Raw genomic sequence first — 13,689 nt, 5'->3', positions numbered from 1 at the left:
TGGAGTAGATCACTGGACATTGGTCAAAATTATCCTTAGTGGAATGAGGATATGTTTCTCAATTATGGAGGTGACAAAAGGTTCGTCGTAGAGGGTTACGTCGATGCAAGTTTTGACACTGATCGAGATGACTCTAAGTCTCAATCTGGATACATATTGAAAGTGGGAGCAATTAGCTAGAGTAGCTCCGCGCAGAGCATTGTTGACATAGAAAATTGCAAAATATATACGGATCTGAATGTGGCAGGCCCGTTGACTAAACTTCCCTCACAAGCAAAACATGATCACACCTTAGTACTCTTTGGGTATTAATCACATAGCGATGTGAACTAGATTATTGACTCTAGTAAACCCTTTGGGTGTTGGTCACATGACGATGTGAACTATGGGTGTTAATCACATGGTGATGTGAACTATTCATGTTAAATCACATGGCGATGTGAACTAGATTATTGACTCTAGTGCAAGTGGGAGACTGAAGGAAATATGCCCTAGAGGCAATAATAAAGTTATTATTTATTTCCTTATTTCATGATAAATGTTTATTATTCATGCTAGAATTATATTAACCGGAAACATAATACATGTGTGAATACATAGACAAACAGAGTGTCACTAGTATGCCTCTATTTGACTAGCTCGTTGAATCAAAGATGGTTAAGTTTCCTAGCCATAGACATGAGTTGTCATTTGATTAATGGGGTCACATCATTAGGAGAATGATGTGATTGACTTGACCCATTCCGTTAGCTTAGCACTTGATCGCTTAGTTTGTTGCTATTGCTTTCTTCATGACTTATACATGTTCCTATGACTATGAGATTATGCAACTCCCTTTTACCGGAGGAATACTTTGTGTGCTACCAAACATCACAACGTAACTGGGTGATTATAAAGGTGCTCTACAGGTGTCTCCGAAGGTACTTGTTCGGTTGGCGTATTTCGAGATTAGGATTTGTCACTCCGATTGTCGGAGAGGTATCTCTGGGCCCACTCGGTAATACACATCACTTAAGCCTTGCAAGCATTGTAACTAATGAGTTAGTTGCGGGATGATGTGTTATGGAACGAGTAAAGAGACTTGCCAGTAACGAGATTGAACTTGGTATTGAGATATCGACGATCGAATCTCGGGCAAGTAACATACCGATGACAAAGGGAACAAACGTATGTTGTTATGTGGTTCGACCGATAAAGATCTTCGTAGAATATGTAGAAGCCAATATGGGCATCGAGGTTCCGCTATTGGTTATTGACCAGAGAAGTGTCTCGGTCATGTCTACATAGTTCTTGAACCTGTAGGGTCCGCGCGCTTAACGTTCGTTGACGATATAGTATTATATGAGTTATGCATGTTGGTGATCGAATGTTGTTCGGAGTCCCGGATGAGATCACGGACATGACGAGGAGCTCCGGAATGGTCCAGAGGTAAAGATTCATATATTGGATGATATGGTTAGGCCAAGGGGTCAGGCCCACGGGGCTATAAGTCGGTGCAAAAGGAGTTTTGTGGAGGCCAGGGGGCCAAACGCCGGAGATCCTGGCGTCTGGCCCTGGGCCAGACGCCGAGGCCCATGGCGTCTGGGCCAGTCGCCAAGGATTGTGGCCTTTGGTCCTGGAGTCCGAGTGGGACTCTTGCCTTTCGGGCAAAACCAACTTTGAGGAGGCTTTTGCTCCAAGTTTCGACCCCCGGGCTCAACATATAAATAGAGGGGCAGGGCTAGCACCAAAGACACATCAAGAAACCAAGCCGTGTGTCGGCTACCCCGTCCCCTCTAGTTTATCCTTCATCATAGTTTTCGTAGTGCTTAGGCGAAGCCCTGCGAAGATTGTTCTTCACCAACACTGTCACCACGCCGTCGTGCTGCCGGAACTCATCTACTACTTCGCCCCTCTTGCTGGATCGAGAAGGCGAGGACGTCACCGAGTCGAACGTGTGCAGAACTCGGAGGTGTCGTGCTTTCGGTACTTGGATCGGTCGGATCGTGAAGACGTACGACTACATCAACCGCGTTGATATAACGCTTCCGCTTTCGGCCTACGAGGGTACGTAGACATACTCTCCCCTCTCGTTGCTATGCATCACCATGATCCTGTGTGTGCGTAGGAAATTTTTTTGAAATTACTACGTTCCCCAACACACACTACCTCCAAAAGCAAAACTTTCTACCTATCAACACCATTTTAGTGAAAACCGCTTCATGCATAAGTATGCGAAAGAAAGGGCCATTTGTCTTTACCATGCCTTTTCGAAGTCTATTTTGAAGATGACTCCACTCAAAATTTAAAAGTGAAGCTCATGTATAGTTTCATGCAGCACAACAAACTCCATCTAGTATGCTGCGTCCTTGCATAAACGTTGTTTGTTTTACCACATGGTCAAGCACACTGTTCAACCAATTAGTTGCAATCTTCGTAAAGATTTTAAAGCTTGCATTTACAAGGAAAATCGGTCGATATTGTTGAATATGACTAGCCTCCTTATTCAAGCTGTGGATTTAGTTAAGCTTTGCATACCGAGCTAACTTGGGTCGCTCCTTGCACTAGCCAGGGTCACTATAGATGTGCGTCCGTTCAAGCTAGCCTTAGAATTGTTGCAAGCATAGTTGGCACTTAGCATGGCGTATTGCAGGAGACTAGAAGTGAGATGATTCCGGACTGGGCAAGATGGTGAACAACATATGTACAAGGTAAGGGCATATCCAAGGGCAGTCCTCACACCACCCTCAAGTGTCCAAGAAGAAGAGAGTCGAGACATTGTCCAAACAACTCCCATCAAAGATGCGCCTACCGACTGGCTGTCCCTAAACCTGTCCTATTTCTCAGAATAGTCTGGAAGCCCATATTTGGCGCCAAGTCATGTGTGCATCAATTTGATGTCCAGTGGAGTTTGATTATTAGTTTTTGGATATTGTTAGTTGTTGGATATGCGTGCCATTTAAAAGTTGACCCCATGCACCTAAACATATGAATTGATAATTATGTTATCATTGCAGAAAAATGACTACCTTATCATGAAAAGGAAACCAATATAAGTTCTTTTAGAGTTGAGTTGTGGGACTTAATTTCTCTTTGATTTTAGTTGCTGAAGGAACTCAACGTAAGTTCTTCTAGAATTGATTTATTGGATTTAAGTTCTCTTTGATTTGAGTTACTTGTTCAATTGCTACCTTCCAAACATGGAACAATGCTTTCTTTTATTGTCAATTCTCTTTGTCCTTTGTTTCTTCCTCCCTTTTCCTTCTTTCGAATGGGACTTCATGACTTCATGAAAATGGCTGCATTTGCAAGTGCGGCTTATGCTAATCCTTTATCTATTATATACTAAAAGCACAATATAATGTCCTCTTCGAGGCACCGAGTCAATTCACATCAACTAAATTAGGATTTAGCGTGAGAACCGAAATCATAAGGTGAACATTGATTTTGGTGGAGCTTTGTTAAACTAAAAAATATAAAATTGTAAGAACTACATAATTACATAATACAATCAATGTGTGGTTTAATCTTTGATATTGACCGATACCTACGGCTGTTAGATTGTAACTTAATTTCATCTGCTATAGAAATATCTCAAGCTAAAGGGTTGGTTGATGTAAAAAAATGCATTCTACTTGCTTGTGAGCTACAATGCGATTGTGTAGACAACTAGACATAATTTGTGCCAGATTGGCATAAATAAGTTGTTTTCACTACCTTGTTAAGACTATATTTTCCCGCATGGATCCAGCTCCACATTAGATCTTCTGTATACCTTCGAGGCAAACCGTTAGTCGACATTAAGAAAAATATTTTATAGTCGATTCCATAATTTAGTGGCTATCATCAATTAAAGTACAGAAACAAAATGATACATAAAATTCATAATTATTTAGCAAAGCCTTGCTCTCAAGTCTTCACGTCTTATTTTCAAGATTATACTAATTCCTGGAAGTAGTCAAAATCATTAACAACTGTGATATATATTGACAACATTGGCATCAGATACAAATTGCTGGCAATGTCGTCAGTTAATGTCATGTACAAATGATACATATGCTGATTAATTTGGTGTTTTGGGAACGCCATGACTATTCACCGCCAGACTAAACATGATTAAATATGTTTATCATCTGCATGATATTTTAATTCATATAAACATTTATGGTGGCTTATAGAAGAATATTATGTTTAATCATTTGATATGAGCCAAAATTTATTCTATTACACTTTCGAGACATTATAGACTACAACCTCGCATTTATAGGGGCCAAAAATAGATGTTATTCTACAAAGTATTCACTGAAATTATCTAACTTGGCCAAATATAAAAAATATTATTAAGCCTAGCCAAAGGAAAATAATATAATCAATCTGTGTTAAAAATATTCTACAATTTATTTTATTGTTGTTAAGCAACAGAGTGGTATGCACAATAGTAATGGTCGAAGTTATGTCATAAAGACTATATCCATGCATAGTGGTATGTAAAATGGAATTTTTTTAGCTTTTTATGCACTCTACAAACCATTTTTATGGGAATGCGGTACAGGAAGCAATACTGTTTTTCAAGGAATAAGAACCCATTTTCACCTCCATGAGAACTTGAACCAGGGAGGTTGGATTGTACAGCCACTTCCTAACCAAATGAGCTAGGCCACTTCTTCAATTGACTATACATGAGAAAAAATATTCATTATTATGTCATATGACATGTTAACCACTATGTCCTCCATCTAAAATTATGTCTTTTGATATATTTTCATAACTACACACCATGTTTACTACTCCCTCCGATCCATATTGATTGTCGTTACCTTAGTACAATGTTGTACTATAAGTCAGCGACAATTTACATGGATCGGAGGGAGTATATGCTAAGATTTATGAAGCATGCAATGAAGAAATTGACTAGTGATTAAATAAAAAAAGCAAAATAATCTTCTAGTAGACACCAAAAATCAGTGAACCATGTTGTTTTGATTTGTTGAACCTTATTCTCACATAACATCACCTGACCATTGATTTGATGAACACTTATTTTAGAAATATATCAATCCCCACAATTATAGCTAAACATTACTATAATGTTGCTCTATTAAACCCTAATTATTGGACCACATCAGTTAAATCTTTGTAACTCTACATATAGTATCAATGAGAAGCCGGCATAAATTTTAAACTAGCATAATAATCTAAAATGACATCAAATTTATCAGCTAGCTCACAGTAGCACAAGCGAGATATATGCTCCTTAATATGGTGCTTTTGGGTACAACATGACTATTCACCCCAAAATATGTTCCATTGGGCTAGTTTCCTAAGTATCAAAATTCAAAGTAACTAACATAATTTGGATATGATCTAAATGAGTCTTGAATTATATGGATAACAGGTATTCAAGGATACTAAGGAGAAAGATAATTGCAGTTATAGTCCGGATATGATTGAGCAAGAGAATTTTATACTGAAGAAGTGTGGTGGCCTTCCTCTTGCCATATCCACCGTAGGCAACTTCTTAGCAAGCAAACCTAAAACAGCAATTGAGTGGAGGAATTTGAACAAACACATTAGTGCCGAGCTCGAGATCAACCCAGAGCTTGGGATGATCAAGACAGTTCTCACCTCGAGCTACGAAGGTTTACCGTATCTTCTCAACCCCTGCTTCTTATATTTGTCAATATTTTCTGAAGACCAAGACATCAGATGGAAACGATTGGTTAGACGGTGGATAGCAGAGGGTTACTCAAGGGGGATACGGGGCATGGCTGCAGAGGAAATTGGGACCGGCTATATCACGCAGCTTATCAGGAGGACCATGGTTCAACCATCAAAAGGGGCAACCCGTAGCACTAGAAGGATTGTCTTTTTGCAAGTTCACGATGAAATTGGGATCTCAAAGGCAGTGGAAGAAAACCTTGTCACTACACTGGAGGGAAGCTGCAACATAAACACCGAAGGTAAAATTCGTCACCTTGCTGTAAGCAGTAGCTGGAGAAGGGATCGGGATGCTTTTGAGTGTGCACTGGATCTATCATGCTTAAGATCGCTAACAATATTTGGAGCATGGGAATCATTTTTCATTTCTGATAAGATGAGATTCCTCCGAGTGCTGGATCTTGAAGACACAGAGGGTATAGCAGATCATGATCTCCATCAAATTTGTCAGCTTTTTCTTCTGAGCTACCTCTCTCTACGGAGACGTGATGGTATTTTACGGTTACCAAACAAATTCATTGTGATGGTATTTTACGGTTCCTGCAGACGCTAGATATCAGAGATACAGAATGTTAGTTCCCAGATCAAAACGTGAAGTAGCTAGCTTAGGAAAATAAGGACAGAGACGATGGTTTTGGTGCTGCCCAAATTCGCAGCTTTTCAATCTCGTTTCGTTTGCTTTATATATGGCTCAATGAACCGACCTCACGTCCAACACGGCCTCCTAACTTGCCCAAGACGACGTGACCCAGATCACAGGTCAATCTGGTTTAGGACTCTACTTAACTCCTAGAGATTGGATGGAAAACGACTAAGGAATCACCTTATACTTCGGCTATCCTGTACAGACTCGACGAACTCGATTCAGCCTAATATATAGCATGTGCTGTAACTCACATTCACCCCCCTAAGCACAAATGCGACTACTTAACAGCCACGACTCCAATCTTCTCGCACATCTCCTGAAACTTCAGTCTTCCCAACGACTTCGTTAGTATATCTGCGAGTTGATCTTTAGTGCTGACATAATCCACCTCCACCTTGCCTTCTTCTACACATTCTCTGATGTAATGGTACCTTATATCAATGTGCTTGCTGCGATCATGATGAATGGGGTTTTTGCACAACGATATTGTGGATTTGTTATCAACTCTAAGCTTTACTTGTTCTGGCTGCTGGTTCGTCAAATCAGCAAGGAGTCTACTGAGCCACACTCCTTGACACGCCGCTGTCGCCGCTGCAATGTATTCGGCTTCACAAGATGAGAGGGCAACCACCTTTTGCTTCTGCGATAACCAAGTGATCAGATTTTCTCCCAGAAAGTATGCAACGCCCGATGTACTCTTTCGGTCATCTACATCCCCTGCCAAGTCACTATCGCTATAGCCCACTAGAAGTGATTTGTCTTCCTTCCTCCTTGTGTACTTGCAGCCATACTTCAGAGTCCCTTTCACATATCTCAAAATTTGTTTCACAACAGTCAAATGCTCAGTGGTAGGGTTCTCCATGTACCTGCTTACTATGCCAACCGAGTATGCCAAATCTGGCCTAGTGTTCACAAGATATCGTAAACTTCCGACAATACTTCGGTACTCGGTTGAATCAACAGTCGGCGCCTTGCTCCTCTTGCTCAACTTCAGCCTCGCCTCCATAGGCGTTTGTGAAGGATTACAATCCTCCATGCCACAATTCTGCAAGATCTTCAAGGCATATGCCTCCTGGCACAACGTGATCCCGTCTTTACTTTGACGCACCTCGATCCCGAGGTAATAGCTTAACAAGCCCAGATCACTCATTTTAAATAATTCATTCATTTGCTTCTTGAACCTTCCAATTTCCCTTTCATTAGCTCCTGTGATCAAGATATCATCTACATACACGCCAATAAGGAGACAGTCTGAACCGGTGCCTCTCTTGTACATAGCGTGCTCAAGCGGACACTTCACAAAACCGAGTGAAATCAAGGTGCTATCAAGTTTGGTATTCCATGCCCTAGGTGCCTGTCGCAAGTCATACAAAGCTTTATGCAATTTGAATACTTTATGCTCTTCTCCCTTCTTGATAAAACCAGTGGGCTGCTTCACGTACACTTCTTCCTCTAGTTCTCCATTCAGAAACGTAGACTTCACATCCATATGGTGTAAAAACCAAGCTTCTTGGGCTGCTAGAGCAATCAACAACCGTACTGATTCCATTCGTGCAACTGGAGCAAATACTTCTTCAAAATCTACACCCTGCTGCTAGACATATCCTTTGGCTACCAAACGAGCCTTATGCTTCACCACGGCACCCTCTGAGTTCTTTTTAACTTTGAAGACCCACTTGAGACCTATTGCTTTGTGCCCATCAGGAAGATTAACAAGACTCCATGTGTCATTATCCTGGATTGAACCAAGCTCGTCATCCATAGCTTTACGCCATGATTCTTCTTCATTCGCCTCCTTGAACGTGGCTGGTTCTTCTGTGATGAGTAGACACTCCCTTCTGACCTTTTTCATCCTCACTGGATTGATCTTCCGAAGAGCCTCCTTAGGGTAGAGATCTAGGACTCGCCGGAGTTTCACCGGCGTTGCTGCTCTTCCCGGAGTCCGCTCAGGGGACCCAGCCACCGTGCTTTGTCCCACTGAACTTGGAGAGTCTTCATCTACTGTTGTGGACATTGTTGGCTGCTGCGTGTCGACCGTGGCACTAGGTGCTGCACCACCAGTAGCTGATCCTGTGTCGCCGTCTTCAGTCCACCATGGATCGTCCACCCACGGTGAGGAGCAGCTCGGCGACCCATAACTTGGCACTTTTGTTTGTGCTGATGGAGTAGCCGGCGCACCGTCACCTAGGTCGTCGTCGTCGTCGACATCATGGCCATCTCCGTGCCCGTCGTCGTCATGGTTATGGCCTGCATGGTTGATGTGATTATATGTCACAACAAAAATATCATCACCTTGCGTGGGGCGATCTGCTACTACTGCGTCGTCCCAATTCCATGCCTTTTCTTCATCAAATACTATGTCACGTGACACTTGCACTTTCTTCATCACGGGATTGTAGACTCGATATGCTTTGGACCCGGCCTCATAACCGAGTAGGATAGTTGGGGAGCTCCTGTCCGCCAACTTGCCAACATGCCCTCCCACGGTCTTCACATGTGCTATGCATCCGAACGTGCGGAGGTGATCGACTGTGGGTTTTCTGCCGCACCATGCTTCATACGGCATTCTTCCGACAACACTCTTCGTCGGAGCTCTATTGAGTAAATACACTGCGGTAGTCACGGCTTCTCCCCAGAATTTTCCTGGCAATTTCTTGCTTTTTAGCATACTTCTTGCCATTGCGACTATGGTCTGATTTCTGCGCTCCACAACGCCGTTTTGCTGCGGAGTATAGGGTGCCGTCAAGTACCGCTTAATGCCATGTTTTTCACAGTATGCCTTGAACTCATTAGAGTTAAATTCCCCACCACGATCTGTACGTAACGCTTTCAGCTTCTCTTCTGACTCCACTTCAGCGGCAGTCTTGATTTTCCTGAAAGCTTCCAAAGCCTCATCTTTGGTCTTCAGTAGTACTAGCCACATGTACCGACTGAAATCATCAACAATCAGCAAGAAATACTTCTTCCCTGCAGGAGTCGCTGGTGTGATTGGTCCACACAAGTCACCATGAACAAGCTCCAGTACCTTCGAAGCTCTAAACTTTGCCTCCCTCGGGAACACGGCTCGCCGCTGCTTGCCAACAAGGCAGCCATTGCACAGCTGATCAACATGATCTACACATGGCAGCCCTCGTACCATATTCTTCTGGCCGAGCTGCCGTAGGGCATGGAAATTAAGATGCCCATAGCTGAGTGCCACCTCCAAGCTTCTTCATCAAAGTTTGCCAACAGACACACCGGATCAGCACGGTCTAGGTTCAAAACATACAGCCTGTTCCTCGACCGCTTCACATGCATCATCAGTTTTCTCTCGCGATCATACCCCCATAGGTATCCATCCTCGAGCACAATTTTACACCCACGCTCCTCAAGCTGTCCTAGACTTATAATGTTTGTCTTTAGACGGGGGATGTAATACACATCTGTAAGCACCTTGTGCTCACCACTCTTTGACTCGAAGATGACAGTCCCTTTACCTTTGATTGGGACCGTCGTGCCATCGCCAAACCTGACTGTTCCGTTGACTGCTGCACTCAACTCAGAGAACTGTGCACTGTCCCTGTCATATGGTTGCTAGCGCCTGTGTCCAGGTACCAAACATTGCTGGCCCTCTTCTCTTCTTCCTCATGGAGATATACTTTTTTCTCCACAAGTGTGACGGTCTCGACTTCCTCTGGCTGCGTGTCATCCTCCGTGTACTCGCATATCTCACATAACAGGAGGTTCGCCGGATCGTCATCCTTGTCGCCTTTCTTGGCAACATATGCCCGCTCCTTTACGGGTTTCCGGCACTCCGACTTGAAGTGCCCCATCAGGCCACAATTGTGGCACTTTATCTTGCGCTTGTCGAATTTCCTTTTCTTTGGAGCACCATCGGCACCGGTGCCCTTCTTGTTCTGATCTCGTGGTGCCCAGTCCTGCTTCGAGCCGCTGCCGGATGCCTCGCTGCCTCCCTTCTTTTCCCTTAAGCTTAGTGCTTGCCATTGTGCCAGGGTGAGCATTACTTGCTCATCATGCTTCGCATCTCCTTCGCTGTAACGCATACGTTCGTCGTGCGCCTTGTAGCGCCCGACTAGGTCGTCGATACTAAGCGTCGCCAAATCGACGCACTGCTCAATTGCAGTCACGATCTGCATATACCGAGGAGGCGCAGCGCGCAAGAATCTCCGGACAATAGATGTTTCAGTCAGATTTTCACCAAGCGCACGAATTCCGTTGACAAGTGTGACCACCCGTGACGCGAACGCATCTACGGTTTGATCATCAGCCATCACCAGTGTCTCGTAATTCCTCAACATAGTTTGCAGGTTGGCCTGCTTCACACGAGCATGCCCCTCGTACAGAACCTTCAGGGCGTCCCATGCTTCTTTGGCTGTTTCCTTTGAGATCAAATGCTGCAAGACATGCATTGGCATCACAGAGTAAATTGCTGATGTTGCATGTCTATCCTTGCGATGTTCTGCTCCATCTTTCTTGAAAGCATCACCGCCGGGATCGATGGCGTCCCACAACTCATTGGCTCGGAGGGCGCACTCCATCAAGACCTGCCAGACCTTGAAATTCTCACGATCGAATCGTGGGTACTGCGACCCGGGCACTGCAAGTAATTTAGCGGCGCCGGACGCTTCTGCTGGGCTCTTCGTCTTGTCCCCCATCGCTGATGCAGGCTGCTTCTGGACGAGTTCCTCCTGTCCTGGGCGTGTTCTTTCCGCCCTGGATGAGTTCCTCCCATCCTGGACGAGTACCTTCCGCCCCGGACTGCACGATCCTCGTCGATGAGTTCCTTCCGCCGAGAAGATACGTACACGCTGGCTGCTTCCACGCTGAAGCTCTGATTACCAATTGTTAGTTCCCAGATCAAAACGTGAAGTAGCTAGCTTAGGAAAATAAGGACAGAGCGTCTCTGTCCTTATTTTCCTAAGCTAGCTACTTCACGTTTTGATCTGGGAACTAACACAGAAATAATCAGCCTGCCAAGAACAATCGTCAAGCTTCAGAAGTTACAGTACCTGCGTGTGGGTTTCATGCCAGATATTGACGATGGGAGAAAAACAAATTGGATTTGTGCAATATGGGAACATGGTTCCTTTTGCAACCACTTCTGCCTCCAGGTCTTTCAAAGATTGTTTTTCGGCCATACATGCTGCTACTACGTGAACAGGCAGTTGATCCGAGTTTTAAACGCTTGTGTATATTTTGTACTGTGGGGCCTCGTATGGTTGCTGCTTATCATGGGATTCGGCTAACTGCTTCTTGTAGCGAGCTGCTCATGGGTACTTACGAAAGATGGTTTTGATGGGCTGCCTGTCTTCTTTTTTAAGCTAAAACCTCATGGTGTCAAGTTTCCAAGAGGAATACGACAACTGAAGGCCCTCCATACATTGGGTGTTGTGAATATTGATGGGGCGGACACCATTCTTGAAGAGCTGAAGTATCTTACCGAGCTGCGCAAATTAAGAGTGACTGGTCTCAACAAGAGCAATTGCACGAAGTTTTTCTCAGCTATCACCGAAATGGAATGTTTAGAATCCTTGTTCGTACGGTCAGAGGGGAATCCAGGTTTAGCCGGCTGCTTTGATGAAGTGTCTTCAGCTCCCGAAAATCTTGGGAGCCTCAAGCTATATGGCAACCTGAATAAATTGCCAAAATGGATCGAGGGGCATCAAAACCTTGGAAAGTTGGAGCTACGGAGCACCATGATATGGGAGCACGATGAGGCCATAAAATTCCTTGGGAAGCTACCAAACCTGACCAACTTACACCTATTGTATGACTCATTCAGCAGTATTCGTGTCTCCTTCAGTTTTTCCTCTGGTGCATTCCCGGGTCTGCAGGTGTTGGAACTGAGTCTATGGTCTCAACGACAATGGAAGACGACATAGGAAAGCTACGAGGGGTGAAGTTTCAAGATGGAGCAGCCCCTAAGCTTGAGGTGCTGCTGTTTTCTACCCCGCCTTATGAGAGAAACTCTGGTTTGTTTACTGGGTTAAAATATCTCACAAGCCTCCAATAATTCGTGCTGCACAACAAACGCCATGAGGAGGACGCCTTCGTCGAGGGCTTGCGGAGAACCCAAGTGGACCCATTTTGAAGAGGTACGACTACGACTACCACAAGACTGGTTGGTGGTGAAGGGCGGCCGAAGTGGACACCCATAAAATTGGGCCCCAAAATCAGCAGGTAAAATGGAGAAGGCATTCCATTTAAATTCTCCGATTCTGCATGTTGGAAAAATCTTCTAGAATTAGAGATGTTTTCTTCGTTCGTAGAAAGCTCCATCTGAAAGATGGCAGTGATGTAAGATTATGGAACCTTTTTTTGTGCACTCATTTCCCTTATCTCTTTGATATCTGTGTTACCTGATAATACTATCCAAAAATTTCTTGAGTTCAAGTCAAAAGAAAAATCCTTGAGTTACATGGCAATATCCTTCCCTAGCCTTTCCCATTGCTACTCCATCAACGGCATCATCCTTCTTTTCCAGGCTAGTTCCACATTGAAAGTAGCAAAAAAATTGTGACAATAAATTGAAAATACAAACTTTACAGTACTCCAGTCCCGGCTTTTCAAAAATGAAACAAAATAACAAAATATAGGACAGAGCAGGCATGCTGTGCCCATGCACAACCCTGGATAAAAAAACAAAATTAATTACCAAAGAAAAGGGCTAAGAAGCAAAAGTAGAGGGTGCTGACCATCATCAACCCCATGCGTTCCTTCCCTAAGAAACCGGTGGGAAGAACAAAGTAGGGTGGGTGGTGAAGAAGCAAACCGTCACTCGTTGTAAAGCTTGGCAAGAATTGTGCACCGTCCAAAAGGACGCCTTGGATTATTTGCGTCAACTCCCCTCCTCCAACGCCTCAGATTCTAATTAAGAAAGGGACCAAAAATGACTAGTGAGCACCCTTCATCAGTGTATAACCAGGGTAGCATTCATTAATGTAACAGAGTTCAATCAGTGTCTGGTGTACCAGATTGGACTGGTAGCCTGCCGATGACACACTGCTGACATATCACTCGTCAACTGAAACTTGGCCTGTCTCAGATCAACTCGTGCGCAATCTCAAGGCTCGCAACGATGTCTGATATGGCTGGCCGGTCATCCCCGTGCAATTTCAGGCAGAGTCCTGCAGTCACACTTCAGCGGCTGCAGCTACCATGGCGTTGGCTCTGGTACAAGTCGCCTGTGCAGCAACTTCTTAATATCACCGGCCTCGATGATGTGGAGTGCCAAGGATGCCAGATCTCTATTCATCTCCACCTACCCTTGGAAAATGCCTTATTCCCTGTAAGAACCTCGAGCATCATCACGCCCAAGCTATACACGTTGCTTGCCTCTTCGACTT

General features: G+C 44.1%; 1 pseudogene; it reads left to right on the top strand.

Annotated features, from left to right (window-relative positions):
- The window catches only part of LOC125534738 (disease resistance protein Pik-2-like), a 32,684-nt pseudogene extending 20,328 nt beyond the window's left edge, over positions 1 to 12,356 (top strand).
- The last annotated feature ends 1,333 nt before the right edge of the window (positions 12,357 to 13,689 follow it).

The sequence above is a fragment of the Triticum urartu genome, chromosome 2A (assembly GCF_056163025.1).
Source record: "Triticum urartu cultivar PI428250 chromosome 2A, HENAU_Tu73, whole genome shotgun sequence".
In the NCBI taxonomy this organism is placed as follows: Eukaryota; Viridiplantae; Streptophyta; class Magnoliopsida; order Poales; family Poaceae; genus Triticum; species Triticum urartu.
This window is presented reverse-complemented; position numbering and strand designations above follow the sequence as displayed.